Genomic DNA, 22,710 nt, shown 5'->3' with positions numbered 1-22,710 from the left:
TGTGTCTTAATGAGGGTAATTTATATGTAAATGTGACTGCATGTATACAATGTGTCCATATCGATATATACCATTTAAAATATCTTTGTGTTTTGGTATTTGTGTTAATGCAAATATTTGTGTGTTTGTGTGTGTTTATATGTGTATGTGTGTGTGCCTTTCCGTCTCCCTGCCTGCGTGTGTTTCTTTGTGCGCTTGAGGCAGCGAAAGAATGTCTGTGTTGAGGAGAAAGAGGAGGCAGAGGAGAGGTGTAAGTCGGAGTCTGCAAGTAAACAACCTGCAGTAGCTACAGCAAGTGTCAGTCTTCCTGCCTCTCTTCCACCGCTTCCGTGCCTTCCTCCTTTACTTTTCACTCCTGCGCTTAAACAAACACACACAGCGATTGTGCTGCCAAGTTACTGAAGAACTCGTTCAGCAAACTTCCGGGCTTTGCATCTCTGCTCAGCTTTTTGTGCCTAAATTGATAATTGAATCGACTATCGCCATGTAATCAATTAGGGTGTTCATCCCCGGCTCCGAATCAAACAGTTAATTGGCTTGTGCCACAGAGAGGCTGAGACGGAGAGCAGACTGGTGCAGGAGGGACTGTTGGATTACTACAGATGGGCTCTCAGACCTATTTGCATTGTGTCTGACTTTAAGTCCTTGATTGCCTTTCTTGTGCAGAAATTGCTTGGGTGCCAGCAGCACACAGGTTGGGATAGGACCTTGGTGACAAATCCTGCCTGTTTAAGTGAAGAGGGCAGGGATACATACAGTATAGAGCGCACACAGCGGGTTATCTCTCTGCTTTGATCACAATCTTTCAGACAGATGCATGCAGGTTTCTCTTCCATTAAACACCCTTTGTTACTTTTTACCCAATGTCCGGAAAAATTCTTTGCCACCTGCAGTCAGCACTGCTTTGTCTGAGCACACAGAGAGCAAAGCATTTCAAGTCCAAACAACCCTGCAGTATTGATCCACCCCACACCTTATTCCATTTTGTCCTCTAAAACATGCCTTTTCAGTCGGTTGACTTCTATTCAAAGCTATCCAGTGAGACCTGTGTCAATGGGGAAGCTTGACTTCATTCCATAGCTCTGGAAGCCCCCTGGGGGCTAAGCATAGGCTGCTAGACCATGACAGGCAGGGGGCTAATAGGCCGGATAGGATTGAATAAAAGAAGAGGGGGGGTTTGTTGCAAAAAAGAAAAAAAAACTTTTAAGACCAGGACACCACCATCTGCTTTTGTGGTGATGAGCATCAAAGCCTGAAGGAACCCTGTTGGGTCTCTCTTTCAGATGGCCGTCCTACATATGGGCTTCATATTTCACCGGGACAGACAGTCAGCAAGGCCCATTGGGCCACAGCCGAGGCCGCTATTCTGTCTCCCCGCATGGTTTCCAGCCTTTGAGAAGAGCAGCGAGATTACTTTTATTTCTCCTGAGAAATGTGGCTAATAAATGACCAGGCTTGACCCAGAGGATTTGGGCCTGCACCCCTCCCCACCTCTCTAAATGAAGGTATGGAGGAAGAGGGGCTCTGTGGGAATGTTACTGTTGAGAAAAAATGTTAGAGAAATGGGTCAGTGCATGGCTGCAACGACATGCTCCCAGGGTGATTAATTATTAAAGTGACTAATACTACATTTGCCTGGCAGCACTGGGGGCTTCAGTCCACACTGGTGACACCATAACAATAATCAGCCCCTGCTGTATCTTTTCTATCTGTCTTCTCCCTGTCGACCCGGCTTCCTCTTTAATTCCCACTCTTTCTGTTATTTTGCCCCCGCAGATTTCTGTTTTCCTCCCGATTGATGAACACAGACCTCATTATCTAATTATGCCTTTTCACTCATTCTCCCTATCTCTATCCCTGCCTTCCTCTGTCTCTTTCAGCCCCTTCTCTTGTTTCCCCTCTGTCAGTGGCATAGCCTCTATCTATAAGTGTGCTCCTTGATGAGAAATGTGAAGGCCAGACACATATAATATCAATGCTGATGGAAACCAGCCACTCCTGTCTAACTCTGCTTCTCCTTCGCCTTTTGCTAGACTTTGCCTGCCTCAAGGTAGCATATGGCATTCTCTCAGACTGCTGGACTCGTTGGCCTCCCACACAACACTGTGCATCCATCTCTCCCTCACTCACAGCTCCTTTATGGGCTCTCCAACAGTTATTTTCTCCCGTACCCCTCTCCCCTGATACTGTGCAGAGAGCCCCATCCCTCCACATTCTATTTCACACAGCCACACTTCAGTGACGTTCACTGCAGAGATGGCTCAGGTTCTGGCAGTTGGTGAGAGGAGGGCGGTCGAGTCTGGAAGGCACAGTCATTAGTTAAATATTAGCCAGACTGTGCTCTATTCCCCCAACATCCAGGGGAGGGGTGCAAGAGTCATACCCTTCCAAAACAATGGGCCATAAGGGGATGGCTTTGTGCCCTCATGCTCAGATATATGTGCACGCACACACACACACACACACACACACACACACACACACACACACACACACACACACACACAATACTCTCTTCCTTCCACACCCATACAGATGGCGATCTCTTTGTTATATCTTGTACATAAGGTGCAGTACATCACACCCCTTGAGAGATGTGTTAACCTTACCAAGGTACAAGCAGAAGGTGTAACAACAATGAAGGTGGGGTCACAAACAACAATAGACAAGGCCCACAATTACACAGTTGTACAAAAGAAAACACGGCCAGATATGGTGGATGTGTGTTGCGCCTGCAGATGTAGAAATACAGAGGTGAGGACAAACAGTTAGGTCCCACAGCAAAGTTGAACAGATGGTTACACATGGTGAAAGTTGTGGAAGCACATTTTTTTCCCTATATATTATGACAAGGGGAAAGTGAACAGTCATTTTCTGCCCGGTAAAAGTCACAGTGAAGTAGCCGATGATTGCATGGAGGTAGATATTGCTTGCTTGGGTAATTCTGACATCAGGCTGCAGCATCTGTAAATTACAGTCGGGCAGCTATTTTATGTTTCATATTTGATGTTTCTGTGGAGATCATACGGAACAGCATCACCCTCAAAACGATCGGTCCAAAAGGAAGAAATCGTAAAGATAAAGAGGACTTTTGTGTATGGTTTGTTTTGCCTCCGGATTGAGACAAATTCTTTGGTGATTATAATGAGAACACTGTGGACACCATATCAGTCAGAGTTTGAGGTCTTGCTAAGAGCGGTGCTTTTGTGTATGTGTTTCACCGTGTGTGTGACTGTGTGTGTCTCTCCAAGGCATAGTGTATGGTGTGTGGGAGCCACAAGGCGCACACACACAGTGCACAGGATTCATGCTGTTTGTGTGGTGAAGAGTGTGTGGAATTCATGCTGTGAGACTCAGAGATCATCTCTGCTTTGCCCAGGAAGCCTCTGGTCAGACAACAGCTATCTCAGCACAGTCTCTCTCTTCTCATTTTTTCATCCCCTTCTCCTATTTGCTGTTTGCTTGCCTCCTCTCTATTGTCTTCACTCTGAATATAAAGACAGCATTCAATGTGTGAAAACATTTAATTAACCAATAGCCATGTATTGCACAAACAACATGAAAATATAAACATATAACGTTAACACTACAGCTGTCAGCATTAAAGCATTCATCTTGATGAATGATCAATTAAGGTCTACACAGAACAACTCATCCTTACTTTTATTCAAGCTGTCACAGTTATGGAAAATAAGGCCGCACTGCACTTTTGAATGACTCCTTTCACTTTAAAAAAAAACACTTCCAGATGGCTCAGTTGACAGTGATATGCACCTTGTGTCAAACGAAATTAAAATATTACTGAAGTTTTTCCGAATTTGAGCTACCGTCTATGAGCCACGCACACAGGTCCAGCTAGTCACGGTAACATATGCACTAAAGCCAAAACAACAATATTTTGGAGTGAGTGAAACACCACAGACCTGTGGATGAAACTAAATCGAGGAAGTTACTAACTGACTGCAGACACGCATCTTAAGGTCTGTGTGTGATTTAATCCTGGCTTCATATGAGTAGAGAAAAACTGTAAGCCAGTAGGCTACTTTATGCAATGTAAAATGTCATAGGCTTATGCTAATAATGTTAGCATGTTGAATTTGTGGGGAAAACATGTCTAGTACAAGAAAAAACAATTTGTCAGTGAAGCTTATGAGTTATAATTGAGCTGAATTTTGGAACATTATTTTTCTTAAATGTCATATGAAGCTACTCATTGTTGGCTTGACATAAGGAGAGGAAGCCTCTGCTTGCCGCTAGGCTAATTCATACAATGTAAAATACCATAGGCTTGTGCTAATAACGTTATTAGCACATTGAGGGAAATGTGTGCTGCAAAAGACAAGTGTTTTGTCTGTGAATCTTGTGAGCTATAATGAAGCCAATTTGTGTACTTGCATTTGAAATTGTCGCTATTAAGCCATGTTTAATGTGTGTTTTAGGTGTGTTTTGAATCAGTCAGACTTAACAGCACTACATAGAAACCCCACTGTTGACTAGTGTTTTGGAGGTGTAACTGCAGAGCGACACAGACACACCACTGCATAATTATATTATCTCATGTTGGCATGTCATATGCCTTGCTGTCACAGAGAACAATGGTTTCACACATACAGGACCTGGATGGATCAGAGAGAGCAGTTTAAATGAAACTCCTGAAAATTGCAAATGCTGACGTATTAACTAAGGATTATTGGACGTCAGTGAGTACTCAAAATTATATGGGAGAATGCACTTTCCTCACTAGAACAGTGTAATCCTTTAAAAACAACAACAAAAAAACACTGTATTTCACTTTGAAGTTTGCTCCTACCCTAAAGTCATGGTTTAAAGACCACACTGTTGTAGCAGTGCAGCACTGATTTGAAATAAATAAATATAAAAGCCATGTCATAAAGTAAATTTGTTCACATTTACGTATTTGATTCCCAATCAAGACGCTCAGGTAACAATTGCTTCACCTTGTCAGTATGGATTTCAAAACTGTTGGATTGGAATGTTAACATGCAATTAAAAATGTGATTAATCGTGATTTAAAAAAAAAAAAAAACTAAAATGCTTGACAGCCCTAATTGACACAGAAATCATGAAGACATAAAGGTCATAAATCTCAAGTGTCATCACGAAATCATATTATATACACTTTTTGGACAATGATACTATATATGCTTATATCACAAAGTCTGCCACAATACGATTTTCATCAGTTTGATTCAGGAGCCTGCGGTCAATATGGTATAATATCAGTAAATATCCTCATTGTCTTTCTCTTGGCTGCTGACCATTGTCCGCCTGGTGTTAGGCTGCTAGGACCACTTGAACGTTTAGGAAAGAAGTGTGGTTGGACGTAGAAGATGACACAGATGTACCATTGGATTTTCAAAATATAGGTGCATCTTAAAGATGACAATATGTCTCAATGCTCTCACTTCACACCGATGATATTGGATCATTGAATCTTTATTTCAACCCAGTTTGATGTATCGTTACACCCATAAAAGGTAACTGTTGTCCCCTTGTGGAAAAAGTATGTCAGCCTAAAGTTATGAACCCCAGTTCCAGTAGGATTTCCATCTGAGCTGCTCTTTTATTTATGTGCTGTAACTTCTATATAATGTCCATCATGTGCTACTCCACTCCTCAGGTAACTGAAAGCAGACGGTGCTGAAATTGGAAACAGTCTGATTCATAACTTAGTCGTCCAAAGTCAATGCTTTCCTTCTGGCTGCACCTCAGCAGTCACCTCGTGTCTCCTTGAGTCCCTTTGTTTTCTTTTCTGACAACAGAGAGGTGGACGAGGTTGGGTATTTGAGCTGGTGACAAAACAAGCCACTTAGATTTGCCAGATTTCTGAACCACAATGAGCAATACATACTTCTGAAGGCACAAATTCACCCACCTACTGTTCCTGAGTGGAACCTAACACTGTATCTGAGGTACAGCACTATCACAGGCTGACTCACAACACCCCTTGACCAATCCACATCAATATAAATATACAGATAGACGGATAGATTATGATCTGTATCTCCTGTTGCCACACCCATATATTTCCAGCTTTGCTCTTTATCGTTCCCTTGAATCCCCAGCAGAGTCAACTGGGCAGGCACAGGTGTGAGCAATTAGTCGGATTCAGTAATGTACTCGCCTGCTCTCAGCTCTTTGCTCTCCTGAGTCCCAGACGGGGCCCATTGGGCAGGCAACAGTGCAATTAGTTCAATTTGGTAGCGTCGATTCATCCAGCAGCAGCCCCCAATGCACATTCTCACTACAATAAAACACAGCACTATGAAATAGGCCCTAATCCTCACTTTGGCACAGAAGTTTTGCAAAGCACTATGAATCCATGGTGTCAGCCTACAATACAATATAAGTAGGCAGCCCAGAACTGTGCTTTCTGTTTCAAGACATTTGTAATTACTGCAGTTACACATCGATTTTTCTGATACAGTTCACCTGTAGAGTGCAAAAAAAAAAAAACTTTGTACAATGGCCAGTTCCCACCTATTGATTACTCAAATTATCACTGACCCTTTTAGATAGGAACTGTGCAAATTTACAGGAAAGCCCGATCAGTCTTTTTTCAGCATTGGCAGTATAAAAACAAAATTGGGGAGTGCGGCAAAATGCCGCCTATCTAATTTTGTTAATCCAGAATGTGCCTTTTTTCGGGGCAATGGGGGGCGTGAGCAAGTAACAAAACGTGTGGCTCAGCGTGTGACGTAAACAGTGACGTGGGAGGGAAACTGCAGCTAGTCAGGCGGCGATTCTCTCGTAAGTTGGCACGTTCTTCATCGTCCCCATCATCTGACGGTTAATGGCCTCTTCGTTTACGAGGACAAGGAGGGCGCACAATTCCTTGTCTCCCCAGTTGCTTATCTTTACAGTGTCTGTCAGGTTAGCATTTCCCTCTTGCTACTAGCTGCTCATTCCTGCTATCAGCTGTTTCCTGTTTATCCACCGCTAGGGGGTCGCACGTGCGGTGGCGTCAACAGCTCCTCCCACAAGTCTTCAACAGCCCCTTCTGTTGCGGAAGGCCTCCTTGGTCTGTTTAAACTAAAAGGGTTCCGCCAGTATGACTACCCTACGAGGTGGAAAATTGGGCACCTCAGATCAACTCGCCAATCTGGCTCTGTGTGTCTAAATGCTCGCAGCTTGCCGGTAAAACGGCCCAACATTTGCGGAAAATCTGGCAGTGTAAAAGGGACTCCTGACCAATTTTCTATTAATGAGCAAATCAATTAATCATCTTATTGCTTTAATCATGCATATGATCACACTCTCTTTTGGTGTAATGGGAGTAGGGATGTTTTACAAATAACTACGTAAAGTTTCCGTAACATTAACCACTGGTTTGTGGACTCTTGTTCTGAGTTTCCGTCGTTGCCATCTTGGTCTCTTGGAGCCGAAGTGATCATATTTGGATGAAAGGGTGGAGCTGTGGAGAAGTGAGGGGTGGACCCATAGACTGTAAAGATGACTCGCAGACAGCCTATCACTCAAGCAGCCCCGTCCTTGAATATGCATAACTTTAAGCCGATAACAGGGGCGGCATGGTGGTAGAGTGATTAGCGTTGTCATTGGGGCGGGGGGTTTCAACCTTAGATTGGGGGAGCCCTTCTGTGCAGAGTTTGCATGTTCTACTCAGTGTCAGTGTGGGTTGTACTCCAGCTTCCACCTACAACCCTAACGGCTAGGTTAACTGGGGACCCTAAATTGCTCATAGGTGTGAATGTGAGCATGAATGGTTGTCTGTCTCTATATTTTAGCCCTGTGATAGTCTGGCGGCCTGTCCAGGGTGTACCCCACCTCTCGCCCGATGTCAGCTGGGATAGGCTCCAGCACACCTACGACCCCCAACAGGATAAGCGGTTACGGAAAATAAATGGATAAATGAAATATAAACAAGTGAGTTATATAAAAATTCACTCCCCATACAGCTGTCATGATTGTTGAAATTAGCTATAGAGACCAAAACCGTTTTTTTGTACCAGGCTATAAACATGTTTATTTCTGCTGTAAAGTTGATTTTAATATGGGGGTCTATGGAGACTGACTCGCTTCTGATTTTGTATGTGGTCAAGATACGCATTAAAAAGAACAGTTTGACATTTGGGAAATGCTTTTTTTGCTTTCATATGGAGAGTTAGATAAAAAGAGAGATACAGCTCTTATTTCTGTCCAGAATTGGAGGAAACAGCCTAGCTCTGTACAAAGGTAATAAAACTCAGCCGGCCAGCTTTTCCTATGCTAACTAATTAACTCGTTACATCTCAATTGTTTAATCCCTACAAAAACAAAGTGTAAGAATGACAGTGTGTTTTTTTTTAAGGGGGTTATGTGCTGCATTATTTCTGGGCTAGTGACTTCCAGTGACTCCCTGGAGTCTTTTCTTGGTTGCCTCGCAACCTCACAGTGACAACAAGACTGTTTTTTTTTTTTGTTTTTTTTTTTTTTAAGAGTTTTTTTTTTTACACTTCAGTTTTTATACAGAAAAAAACACCAAGATGAAACGTGCTAATGAGTGGTCTTTAGATGTGCCAGAATGCAAAACTATTTGCATATTCCCCGAAATGTCATTTTTATAGCCTATGTTTGACGTTGTGTCTGCTTTTTCTGCCTGTGATGAACAACATACCCAAAATAACTTCATGCCTAGCTTGCTTATAGATTTCTTGAAAGTGAGTAGTCCTACTTTTTATGAGCTCATTTATAGATTTATACATTTTCTGAATTATTGGATGGTAATATACTTTGCAGCAGTGGGTTTAAAATAATTGTGTAGCAGTGGGTAAATGAAAATCCCACATTTTTTTACATCAATACTCAGGTCAATGGCCTCCATTACTATATACAGTATGTTGAAATATTTAGCATGACTGTTTGGGAGTCTACATTATCCCGAGCCTGAATGTGAAAATTTAAGCATATAGCATGCGAGCCAGAGAGGCAGGAGCTGATACATAGCACACTTACCCCATTCACAGTAATTGAGGTGCAATCCCTCGTCCATATGGCGCATATTTGCCATGCACACATGCACACCCAATAGCATCTCCATACACACATGCTCATAACCCTTTAATCAATTAGTCTTTGGATTGCACGGGAATGTCAGCTGGTAGCACTCAGGAACCCCTCCGGCTCCTCTCTCAGACACATGCACACAAACAGGCAGATCACACTAAATCTCCAGTCCTGCCCCCGACATCCCCTGACACCCAGTCTATGAGTAATATTTACATCGGTCCTAACTCTGGTGACAAAAAAATATAAAATGAAAGAAGCGTTTTGCACAGAATAAGCCGATTAATCTCAGCACATGTAAGGCGTGTAGTTGATGTTGTTTATTGTGTAAAAATCCGCACATTTCTTGCCACACGTGGTCTTGTAACAGGCATACACTCCACTTGAGGTCACAACTGTCTGTAAATGGGCCCAAACCACCCACCCAGCACACCCCCTCTCACCACCTTGTGAGTTCAGGAATGCATAGCCTGTAATGTTCTTTACCGTTTGCAGTGTTTATGCAGCCTGCACACTCATTTAAATAACCTTGATTACTTTATTTCAGTGTGTATGTGTGTGTAAGTGGGCGCATGTGTTTGTGTGTGGGAGAGGAGAGAGAGAGAGAGAGAGAGACCGATTACAGTGGTAATATAGTGTTCCTTGGCACTTTTAATTTCTGTCAATTATGACAGTATGTGCAGCCTGGCTTATTTGTTATTATATCATCAAGTCTGTGTTTATTTTAATAAGGCTTATAATGAATGGTACTATTAGCGTGCTGGATTCAGGAATGTGCACAGGCGGAACAGCACTGATTGCCCATTCAGGTTTTCCACCCTGTTTTTTTAAACAGGGGGTGGTGGTGGTGCAGGGGTCTCAGGACTGATTCACATTATAATTAAAAAAGTCCAACCATCCATGTGCAGTTTGTTTCTTTATATGTTTGGCACTGGTAGGGAACCATTGCATGTCCTTGCTTGTTATTCTAACTTCACAGAGCTGTGCCTCAACAATTCACAGCAGCGAAGCAAAAAAAAAACAAAACAAAACATTGATCAAAAGTTATTCAGTCTGTTTATCTTTAAACCATTTTCAGCCTCGACAGAATTCACGCTCCACATTTAGACCCGTCAAGATGCAATCAGGAACGGGAAATAGACTTTTCATCGAATTATATGTTATCTGTAAATTTGCCTTAAGGATATTTAGTGTACCTTTAAAATAAGAGCAGACTCAAATGTTGTGTATGATTGCAAACGCCGTTCAATTCAACTTTAATCAGCACATTCTCCTTTGTCTTTGCTGGTTTTCTCACACTTTTGCAATTAAGCAGGAATTTCTTTTGAAGTTGATTGCCCCCTTCTTTCTCATTGCTTTTGTCTGTAGTTATTCAAATGAGAGCATAGCGACCTGGCATACCACCCTGTATTGTGCCTGCTGAGTTTATACCACTGCTATAGAGCATAAACAAAGACTGTTTAATTAGGTGCCTTGCACTTTATTAGTCCTTAACTCATACTTAACACACATGCATGCATACACACATACACACACAGCAACATCCCTCTTGAATACACACAACACTGCCTGCGTTACAGTCTTAACTTATTGAATAATGAGGCTCTAGCTTGGCTTGAACAAAGAATAGTTAAACTGCAATGAGGGCCAACTTGTGTGTGTGTGCACACACTTGTGTTTGTGTGTATTTGTGGATCTTTTTGGATGCTGACAAGGGGGAAGAGCTTGTTAAGAAAAATGTTTTCTTGGCCAGAAAACAGCAGCTTTTTGCTAACTGGCCTTTTTTTGTCAGGATAACAAAGAGAAGCGGAAATATGCAACATTTAAAATCTTAAACTGATGAAACCACCTCCATCTTTAAACATATGCAGGCACATGTGCTGACGTTCTTTGTCTTAACTGCTTGCTTTTCCCTAACTTGGCTCCATCCTTTGTCCCTTTGACAACTTTGGCCCAGTGGACTTTTTAGGCTGGTCACCATGGATACCCACCCTCAAGTGGCGTGGGAGTGGTGCGGGTCAGGGGAGGTCAAGCCGAGGGACTGTTTTGGCAAACGGAGCACGCTTCATTAGGCCTTTTGGTTTGGGGTTCATTAAAACTGCAGGAGAGGACATTCCAGGAGACTCTATTAACCAAGCAGTCTTGTGACACGCTGTCAGGCCAACAGATTTCAAACATCTTGTGTTAAACCGCCGTGCCCTCCCTCCCTCCCTCCCTCCCCCACAAACACAAAGGCACAAACACACAAAACATACTTGCACACGCACAAAAACAAGTGTAGACTTCACACATATGCACACACACGCGCACACTCTCACGACTCCCTGCGTCTTCTGCGGCACTGCTGCCACACTCTTCCCCGCGCACCCTCCCTCACACAATAGCCTCCATCTGTTGGCCCGTTCAACTTTCCCTGGCGGTCCTCTGGGGGTTGCGAGTCTGCAGGTGGAGGGAACCACAGTCACCCTGCCATTGCTCCTGTGACACCTTCAGATCAAAATAGATACTCCGAAGAAGGAGGGCAGGAGAAGGAGGGAGCGCAGAATGTTTTGGGAGTGAAGGAAGGAAAATAAATACATTTTATGAAGGATGAAGTGTTACAGAGGCAGGTTAAGTGTTAGGTGATTAGGACAGAGTGACAGGGTGGGAGGAGGTTGTATGGGTGGGAATAAAGTGATAGAAGGCACAGGGGTAGAATAAAAGAAAGGCATATGCTGTGCAACCTGCTACAGCGGTCCATATATTTAATCTTATTTTTCAAGTGGAGCACATGCCAGATAATGCGGCTAAAATGACTCAGAGAATCCTATCAGATCGAGCCACATGGTATAAGTACATCAAAACACTTTGGTTAGATCAAAATGCAAGCTATGGCACTTCAGAGGGAGCCTGTCAGATCAGTGCTTTTAACTGTCCGCTGCATAAGCAGGTATAACTGGATTATCCTTGTGTTTCGGTTGGCAAGCCTTATCATGTAGGCACTATGGTTGGTCAGTTCAAACTGGGCAGATTACAGTTTGCAGAGAAGAGGTTTAGCCTCGTTTGGAGCCCTGATATGTTAATTAAAGTGGATTTTCTGAAAATGGGACGGGCAGGATGGCAAACTCCACCTCAACAAAGCCATAAGCCCATCTGTTGGCAGAGGTGTATTTGGGCTTGATTGTGTGTGTTTTTTAATGTCTGTGTGCTCTTGTACTTCTATCCCTATGAGAACCAGTTTGAGCCTTTCAGAATGAGGACATGTTTGAGAAGTGAGGTCATTTTCTGGCCTGTGATCAGTTTTGGAGTAAGCTAGTTTAGGATCCACAAAGTTCTTTGCTCCGTTAAAAATGATGTGAAAGTGTCGTGATGATGAAAGACATCTAAAGTGCCACAAAGAAAAAAAAATGTGTCACATAAACATTTAACTTTGGGATGGATTAATGGAGTTTAGACACATTTCTGCAGCATATTATGTAACTTGTGCTTTTGGTTGTCATTTTTAATGCAGTGGCTTGGTCTGCAGCAGGTAATGTGTATAGGCCAATCACTAGTAGCCTATTGACTTTTTGCCTTGTAGCTTTCAGTCAACACAGCTAAAATTAAAGTTGGTCTGTTATGCGTGGTGTTAAGCTGATAAAATATGTTTTCTCTTGTAGCAACAGGGGTATAGACTGGCTATTTCTGAAGTCCCCATGAAATGAAAAATACATTTTCCAGTTTTAAACTTGTGTCTCTGTGTTCGTTTTTCATTTATCTTTTGTTATATGTCAAATATATGTCAAAAATCAGTCTTCTCTCTTTCTGTAAAAACAGTTTCAAATGTTTGATGACCAGAGTTGCATACCAAAATCCGGTGCCCTATTCAGTTGGTTCCTACCGGACCAAATCACAACACAGATTTCGGTGCCTCGTTTCGGTGCCACACTATGTGCGTAGCAATTGTGTGACCGACAGTGAGGGAGAGCGTGTGTATGTGATGTTGACACGTGACAGTGAGGCTACAGCAGCTGGAGCAGAGAGTGTGAAGTTAAACATAGCAGTGCGATGTGTGAACAGTTTAGGCTCGTTGAATAAATGCTACAACTCCTCAACACCCAAACAAAGCCCCTGTGCTTTGCTTGCCATCTGCTGATTAAAGTGAAGGAGGTTAGTACCGAAGTTAACAAGTGAAATTAGCTTTACACTGGAAACTGTCAAGGCTCCCTCAAGGTAGATTGTTGTTGTGACAGTCTCAGTTGGGTTAAGTTTATTTATGATGTGAATGTGTTATGTTAATTTGTTAGTAGTGTTTTGAAGTTTTAAGAGGGAATATAGTGTTTTGTGTCAGTTCAGGCACCGTATAGGCAACGGTACCATTTTAAAAGTATCATTTTGGCATGAATATGGAAAAAACCCAAACAATACCCAACCCTTTAATGACTCATCCTGCACCGAGGGGCATTTACAAAAGTTCATCCACTCAAGTGAGACTAGCTAGTCACACTCTCGTATAAACCTGCACTTAACCATTTGTGGAAAGTAGTATCTACAAGAGCAATATGGAGAGAGATGGGAGGAGATGTGTGTTTAGATATCAGTAGGGGTGGGAATCACCAGGGGATCCATGATACGATATTATCACGATACTTAAGTCACAATACAATATCATTGAGATTTTGAATATATTGCAAGATAAAGTTTTCAGTCTGTTCATCTCACTTCAGCCATTTTTTTGCAGCTGCAAAATGTATCTCGTGGACTTTAATTTTTATTTGTCATATTAGTAATTTATGTGATAAAAAATCGATACTTGGCACTGTATGACGATACGATATTGCCACACAAAAATATCGCGATACACTGTATTGATTATCCCGCCCAACTCTAGATATCAGTGGGCAAAAATCTTTGTATTTATTTTGAAAAACAATATGGCTGAGGTCGAATTAATTCATATCTTCCTTGTCCTCCTCCTGATCTAACAGTGAGGGAGGTGCTTGTGGAGCCAACAGTCCACTCAGTAGTGGACTTCGCTGTAGCTTTGTATCATGCAAAATTCTTTTGTCCACTTTTTAGTGGTCCAATAGACTTTGAAGGATTTGATGCTAAAGACACTCTAACTTTCGCTTCACTGGGAGTTTTAATATTTTTTCAGAATGAGGTTTTCTTCTTTTGGTAAATTTAGTGATTACAGTAATAAATCAAGCTTATTGCAACTGCTTTTGCTTTTTGCTACAGTCCACTCCCTGAGCTTCACAACGCACAAAGCAGAAGCACTGACAGTAACAAACAGAGTCACACTTCATGATAAAAACAGCAAATATTATCTCACCTCGACAACTACAGCACTGCATTTTGAGGAACATACCCGGATAAGCGCTAGACTACAATGTCTAATCCCCTAATATGACAATTCTGAATTGTGGCTCTCAATTTAAGATATATTGTCTATTCACTACATAATGTGCACTGAAGTGAGAGCATGTCTTAAAAAAGCTTTGCCTTGGGTGTCAGGTTGAAGTGACAAAACTCCTCCAGCAGGAATCTTCGCTCTGTAGTAATCACAAATGATGTAAACCATGGTTGAATCATTGAATCACTGCTTTGAAAGCTGCATGGCCTGACCTTCTTCAGTAATAAAAAAAGAAACATTCTCCTGAGGTGAAAATTGTGAAATCGTCACCCCTCTGGTAATACGAGGGAGAGGTGAAGAGGAACATTATTGCTGACCTCTGCTCACTGTACTTAAAGCCGTAGTGGTGAGGGGTATTGTTAATGGGTGGGAGAAAAATGAATCCAGTCAATGGAAGTTCTTTCGTAGAAGATGTAGAAGCGTGGAGATGTTTTGTGGACGGGGTGGGGACACATACACGTTTGTGTGCAGTGTGTGTGGGTGTATTTGTGGACAGCAGAACATAAATAATAGAACACAAGGGTTTTGTTATTAAAGTGGCCTTTTATTGCTTAATAGCTTTTGTTAAAGGCTTGCCTTGGATCCATTCAGTATTGCTTCTTTCCATGCCTTGTTTTTGCCCCCATTTTTAGCTCGGCCAGATTTAGCTCAGTTTCATCCTCTAATCCTTCTGTTTTGTTACTGACACTGGGAGAACAGCCTGGGCTGTGTGGCTCAGCCCCGCCTGTCAAAGCCTATAACATCTCTCACCAGGATCAGGTTATTGCCTGAGCTCTGTGTATCTTTATATTGAATTGCTTGTGATAGGAGGCTCCGGTGTTGTGTGTGTGGCTTTATCTGTGTGTGTGTGTGTGTGTGTGTGTGCGTCCATGCACATATGTTTGTGCGTGTATTATTGTACATGGATGAGGTGGCTCTGAATGAGTGAATGGGACACACAAGAGTGGATACAACAATTGTCTTTTCTGACCTCAAATTTCAATATTGTCCCCTCGTGCCTGTTCCACCCTCCCACCCAGCCCACCGCCATGTTCCCTACCTTGCTCCCTGTTCGTCCATCACCACAGCCGGGGTGATAGATTGGGCGGCGGAGACGGGGAATGTTAAAGTTTGTGGGCCGTGGACAGACAGCTCGGCATGAATATCAGTGGCACAGAGTAAAGCGCTGGGAATTGGATGAGCCAGAGTGAGGGAGGCGTCAGCACTTTCCCTCCCGTGCATTTTCACTCAGCCGGATTGAGTCTTATTATCTGACCCCGCTCCTCTTCCCCTCAGTGACCTAATAATATTGTTTCAGCGATCCTGTCCGGCCTCTGACCTCATGACTTCACACAGGAATCTGTTAGATGAAGAGTTTCCCAAAGAAGTCTGGTACTCCTCAGCTTTTGCTTCTTACTTGGCTGCCGTGATGTGATCCTATGCACTTGCAGCAACTTAGTGATATTTATTTTTTACTGTCCCTCTAAATGTTAATGTAATTAAATTAGCATCATACAGCCATCAGTTATATAGCCGTATCTAATGCTGTTTATTAGTCTGATGAAGATTTTATCTAATATACTCGCTCAGTAAGCCTCCTCGTGTTGTTCTTCACCTTCACAAGGATCTGCATAAACCTCATCAACAAGATCTCACTTGATTGGTCGACAGTGTTTGTTTGTTATTAGCAGCGGAATCAAAGTCGCAATATCAGTGAATTAACATGGTTATGTAGGAGCTTGTTAGGCAGCTGAGGTAAATGGGGGAGATTTGGGAAATAATCCTTCCCCAATCTGGACACCACAGCTGGTTGTCTCAAGCCTCTCCATCCATCCTGACAAACACCCATACATTTGCACACACACACACGCACACACACACACACACACACACACACACACACACACACACACACAGCTCTGGACTGCTGCTGCCAACATGCATAGGGACACAGGGATGGGGATTGAAAGGGAACAGCAAAGAGTGTGTCGGTGTGTTTAATTGGGTTTTTACAAATCCATCTTAGCCCCGATACATGTCCGTCCACATGCTCCGGCATCACTCGGTCTGCAGGTCACCCAAAGCACTGCAACTTGAGAATCTCTCCCCTGCAAACTTGCCAGCAGTGGGACAAGGTTCACGTCCCCATTCAGGCTTCATCACTATAGCAGACGACTGAAGAAAGAAAAGTGCCGCTGAAGGGGATTAAGCAACTATCTATGCTGTCAGACTTTTGAAAGTCCTCTTATCTGTGTTTGCTACTGTTATTTTAAGTGATGCCTGTAATTGTCATTGCTGGTTTCTGGTGATGCATGCTCTCAGTCTGTGGCTGCCTGCTAAATCTCCTTCTTCTGTGGTGGACTGGGAGCCAGATTGGCCAGGGGAAAAAAACAAAAAAAAAAAAAACATGTTGACCTTGTCTACAGATTTAGAACACAGAAGCATCACTGATATGGCAGCTGTACTGTGGCAGGCAACAGAAGCCGGGGCTCCAATCAGATCATCAGGTCAGATGGCTGTAGTTAATGCCGAGGCTCAGAGTGTGGATGTAATACTCTCCAGCTCAGTGCGCAAAGATAATTTTGCAGGCCTTTGTCGAGAGCCCTTAGATGTCTTGAAGGGTTACTAAGGCCCTTTTTTCATTAAATTAACCACTGCGCTGAACTAGTTAAATCCTCTTCTTGGTGTGGATCGCATATGGTGTGTTGAATATCTCTGCCTGTCTGAACTGTTAGCTTCCGACTCCAAGCTGTCATACTCATTTCGTAATTAAGCATTTTTTCTTTATTTTGACAAGTGACAGAATCTGAGTTGCCACATTGCTAATGGCGATCCGAATGATTTAAGCACGCCTCCTACACCATGCACCTTCCACACAAGTAGTGTACACACCCACAGGCATGCACAGGAACTCAAACACACAGAAAAAATATCGCATGCCGGCTCACTCCTACTCCACTTTTCTGAATCAATCTCCCGGACATGACCCTATCTTTCCCTCTTCCACATATTGTGTTGCTTTCCACCGTGGTGCTTATTGCTTTCTTTGATTAATCTTCCTCCTTGCTTTCCCTGCCGCACTGGTCTGAGTCAGTAGACTTCCTGTTGGTTTTCAAAACAACTCTTCATGTCAGCCTTCCTTCCTCCCATCTCCCCCCTTCCCCTGCTCCTCCCTCGTCTTTCTATTCATCACTCCACAGCCCATTTTACAGTATCTTTCTGTCTCCTTCCTCCATCCGTTTCTTGCGCTCCATTACCTTGCTCGTTCGTGTCCCCTTCATCTCACCCTCTGCCTGTCCAACCTCCTGACATGAATTCTTTTTACCCTCTTACTGTATTTCCCTCCTCTTCCCTGCTTTTCCCCTCTCGCCATTCATCTTCAGGTCCTCTGTCCATCTCCCTACCTCCCTCACCACCTCTCTGTCAGGCCCCAGCTCTCTCCCTCCTCTTCCTTCGTCTGGCAGTGGAGCGGCTCCACTCTTGCTGACAGTGCTGTTTGTGTGAACTGAGTGCTGAGCTTCACAGCCCCCTCGCCTCCCATTGCTCCCCCCTCCCTCCCCACCCACCGCCTCTCCTCCTCATCCTCCACCTCCCTCCCTCCTTTCCTCCTGCCTCCCACCTACATACCCCTCCAGGCGGGGGAATTAACCTTCCAGCCCTGGGCTGCTGGGCTTAATGACTGTCTGTGGGGCCAGCTCCGACTACACAGCCCAGCTGCTAACATCTGGGCCACACACACCCACTCACCACCTATGCACAAAGACATTCAGACACACAGAACTATACTGGACACTGGCACTGTGCAGCATGCACGACATACGGTCACAGTCCTTGAATTTGTGCCACTATGCTACGTGTCATTATCATTTTTTCTTTATTGCCTGCTGTGCAAATGTGGGAGTTTCTTAGCATCACTCTCACAGACAGCGATTGGTGTATCATTACTGCATGGCTGACCCAACAGTGGAACAACAGATGCAGCAGCATAACTGCCTTTGTGTTTATACAGAGCAAATAGCTTGTACATATAGTCAACACCGAGCCACAGCACAAGCGTGGACTATCAGCAGATCAAATGAAAAATACATGTACGTGGAAAATAAACATGACCTTTAAGTTGCCTTGCTAGAGGAGCTTTCGGTATGTTCCACTGAGCAAATGGCGGTATTCTCCAGCCACCATTCAGTTGGAAGTATATAATTGACACGGGGGGGGGGGGGCAATATCCAACACAAAAAAAAAAAAAATCAAATATCCCACTGTTGAAAGTGAATTCTTTGGCCTGCTGCGTCTCTGCAGCCGAGCACATCACCCCAGGAGTATTCAGTATAGGAAATACAGTTATGTGGATACTCTTGATTCCATTCATTATGTATGAGCATAAATGTTACAAACTAGCAGCTGTGAAGACATCCATGTTGCATCTGTATCTTTGAGGGCTGCACTGCTCCTTCCAACCTGGTACAGTGAAATGCTAAATAATGGGATCCATGAATACTCCGCAGAGAGGCGGAATAGAAAGAAACTACAGGCATGTTCCTCCGCTCTTATTGCTGGCTCACTGCAACTTTATTACGCTTTTATAGTTATTTATTCAATTCTGCTGAAACAAGAGGTCCAACAACTTTTTAAATGGTCATTTTGTTACTGCGTGGCCTTAAAAGTATTAAAAAGTGCTCTGAATCCTTGTGGGAGCCATGACATTGTTATTGTTTCTTGACTTTTATCCTCCCGTTCAGATGACCCCCCTGTAACCACCGCCACCAACACTTCGCGCATGCACACCTTCCTTCATTCTTCAGTCTCCGCTACTGCCTCTCTCCCTCTCTTTATCTGTCTTCCTCTGTCTTAGACTAAGGAGCAAGAGAAGGGGGAGTCCCATTGGCATTCTTTAACATCTCCGTTGCTCACTTGTGTTCAGAGAGCCATCTGTAGATCAGGAAGACAAAAAGACGCTCCTGAGCCTCGGCGTCACTCAACAGGTAAGCACAGCTCTCTTTCTCTCATGCAAATCCACACACCTATTCAAAGATTCCTGGCTTTTTTAAGAAGGAGGTACCCCCTCTCTGTGTGTCTGTCTGCCTGCATCGCTCTCTTTCTCTCTGTGCACCCTAGGCAGACAGATGTGCTTGAGTTGGTGGAGGTTGAAAGAAGGTTTTGCCTCTCTGTCTCTCAACTTTTTTTTTCCTGGGGAGAGCAGGTGTGTGAGTGTGTGTAGCGAAGTCAGAGTAATCCAGTAAACTTAGAACACTTTGAGCTGAAGGGAGTGGAGACAAAGCAGCCAGACACCAAACTTAGGTGTCTTTGAGTGCCTTGAATTTGCACTGGACACATCAAGCTGCTGGCCCAAGCTCACACTGTATGATTTAGCCTGTCTGTCCTTGAGGCTGACGTCTATTCAGGCTTTGTTTAGCACAGCTAGGTCTTAATCGTACGGCTTAAAGAATGCCATGTTTTAATGCACAATCAATGATTCGGATGCGATTAGATTCTACTGATAATCTAATCTGCATCTTTTAGAAACCCTCTCTATCAGCAGTTCAGTGTTAAAGCAGTAATGGTTCACAACGCAGCCTCTATAAGATTCAGTAATTGGAGCCACAGGCAACTGGTGAGATTGGTGAGAAGTTAGGTTGGTATTAAGATGTAGGACCACATCTGAATTGGATGGCTGCACGGGGGTTGAAACTTCATTTTCTGCACATTGACTGATTTCATGGGGTTTCACGTTAAATTGGTCTAGGATTGAGTGTATTGAGTCGTTTGATGATGTTATGAAAGACGCCATTAAAAATCTACCTGTCGGGGTCACGCTGAATGGTTCAGCTGCTTCTAATGCCCTTGCGGGGAGAGTGGCAGTCCTGTCTCTGAAAGCGAATCAAATTTCAAATCAAACTTTCTAATTTGCATTTGTAAGAAGCTGGTGAAGAACAAGGTCAAAAAAACCTGTGGCAATGAGTGCTGCTGTAGTAAAAATAGGGGTCTTTCTTACATTTGAAGACAGATTAAATTGCCATTCAGCCTGGTATTTATCTAATGTTACATTTTAAGCAACCGTTAAATGCCATATCAGAGTTATTCCACAAGTGCGACATCATCCTCGATTTTTCTCACAAAGAAAACAGACATGTATCAGGGACTTAATATTCCTACGACCGGCTGTATTTTTAAAGCAATTAAGGCGCTTGTTTGACTAGGTAATGGAAATGTGGGGGGGTCAGGCAGGCTGTGTATGAGACCCAATGAAAGTGGTGACTCATGAGGCCAGCAGCAACCTTACTGTGTTGGACAAACACTTCTCCTCCTCTCAGGGAAAAGCTGCCGTGCCTTAGCTCTGAATCCCAAACAAAGCAATGAAGTCCTGGCTCCTTCTTATCAAGAGATGGATAACTGTAAATTGCCATGCATATGAGGGGAAAAAATGTCAGCATTAGGCAGGATATAATGATTGGGATTGTGTTTACCTACATGAGACGATAAAAAAGACAGAGAAATAGAGAAGATGGGCACTTTTAACCTCAGAAAAGAATTGTTATTCATTGAAGAGGGAAGTAATTGCCCTTGTGTGTTCAAAGAGTATACTGGGGGCTCTGAAATACACAAATGTTTTGAGAGCGAAAAAAATAATTGAGTGTGAGTTAATTCTTATCAAAGCCTGTTGGAGTGCAACTAATCGACTGAGGGGAGATGCGTCAAAGAGCTGTTGCCTTCAATTCATTTTGTCTATTCAGATGAGAAAATATTTAGTTTTCAATTAAGTAAATCACTATTATTTGTTCCACTCCTGCAGCAGATAAATTGAAGTGATTACAAACTGACTTAAAATCCACAGAGGGCTCTTCCAGGTCAAATAAGGAAGAATATTGGATGCAATGGGCAGTCACACAGCACGGCCTACAGACCTAATTCCAAACTGTCCCTGGGATCCATTCACAATAAGGGCATGGCATCATCCTGAGATCTATCTACATGTTTCCATTGGGAATGAACTGCGAAAAAAGAAAGTCAGTGAAAGGACCTTTCCAGACACGTCTTTATTTAACAAGTTGTCATACTTAAACAACAAAATACGAACCTCTGTAATGTTGCAGATGCAACTGGTAACTTATATGAAAATGGCTTTGTGTCATGTTTACTGAAATTGTCACTAAAGTACATGAGACAGATAGTCTGTGACAAGAAATCATGTCCCTTCTTCCCTCCTCCCTCCCACCTTTAATGGTCTTTGCTAGAATCAGACCACATCACTTAGCAACAACCAATCAGAGCCGAGGAGTCTCAAACGCAGCTGTCAGTCATGTCAATCAATCTATGAACTGTGGTCCAACTGTCAAACTAGGCAGTGCTAATTAGATATGAATCAAGATTCTGTCACTACATTGCCTGTGTCTCACCTGAGATATTTTCAGAATACATATATATACATACATATATTTAGTGCACTGTTTAGCTGTAAGGTGGATTTTTGTTACTCCCATGTAACTGCATCCAACATGGCGGCCAGTTCACAAACTTTCTCATGTTACAGCTCAACAGTACACTAAAATATGTTTCTGAAAACGTTCATATTCATACAGTGCTACCTAGTTTGACAGTTTGACCACAGCTCATAAGCAGTGATTGAAATGATTGACAGCTGAGTTGGAGACTCCTCAGCTCTGATTGTCTTTTTGTTTTTCTTTTCTTTTTCTTTTTTTTTTTTTTTTTTCAGATGCGGTAAAGCCATGAGAAGTAATACAAGGCAATAGAGTAGGCAGAGGAGCGATTTTTTTTCACAGATCATGTGTCTTATTTAGTGATGTATGAATATGATGACAGTCTCAGCAAATGTGAAAATGTTATAAAAGCTGCCAATTACATCTTTAAGATATAGTTTAAACAACTAGCAAACATTATTGCCACTGCAAATAAAATATGCTGCTGCAGTAATATTGTCAGGCACCTAAAACTCAAAAATGTTATGGAAGAGATTATGGTTACACCAGTAGACACTAGTATTACAGTAACTACTGTAACTATAGGTGCAGTGGGAGACACTGACAATGTTTACATGAGTACCAATTTTCCACTGTTATTCTGAATCTTACTATATAAAGATGAAAACTCTGTGTGTGTGTGTGTCTGTGTCAGTGTTCCACGTTTTTCTCCTCACTGACTTGGTCAGTCCATGTGAAATTTGGCACAGTGGTAGAGGGTCATGGGAGGATGCGAATGAAGCAATATTACATCGGCCAAACATTGGCCAAAGGTGGGCGCTATAGCAACCGATTGAAATTGCAAACCTTGAAGGGGCATATGTCATGCCTCGTATGTCATAGAGACTTGAAACTTTG

The 22,710-nt window shown here is 43.0% G+C and overlaps 1 protein-coding gene across 1 annotated transcript in view; it reads left to right on the top strand.

Moving 5' to 3' along the window:
- The window catches only part of nphs1 (NPHS1 adhesion molecule, nephrin), an 89,786-nt gene that overhangs the window by 10,758 nt on the left and 56,318 nt on the right, over nt 1–22,710 (top strand). Inside the window, exon 4 of the mRNA XM_049584592.1 lies at nt 19,230–19,359. The gene's annotated coding sequence lies outside the window, so the exon portion shown is untranslated. The remainder of the gene's footprint in view (nt 1–19,229; nt 19,360–22,710) is intronic.

The sequence above is a fragment of the Epinephelus fuscoguttatus genome, linkage group LG8 (assembly GCF_011397635.1).
Source record: "Epinephelus fuscoguttatus linkage group LG8, E.fuscoguttatus.final_Chr_v1".
In the NCBI taxonomy this organism is placed as follows: Eukaryota; Metazoa; Chordata; class Actinopteri; order Perciformes; family Serranidae; genus Epinephelus; species Epinephelus fuscoguttatus.
This window is presented reverse-complemented; position numbering and strand designations above follow the sequence as displayed.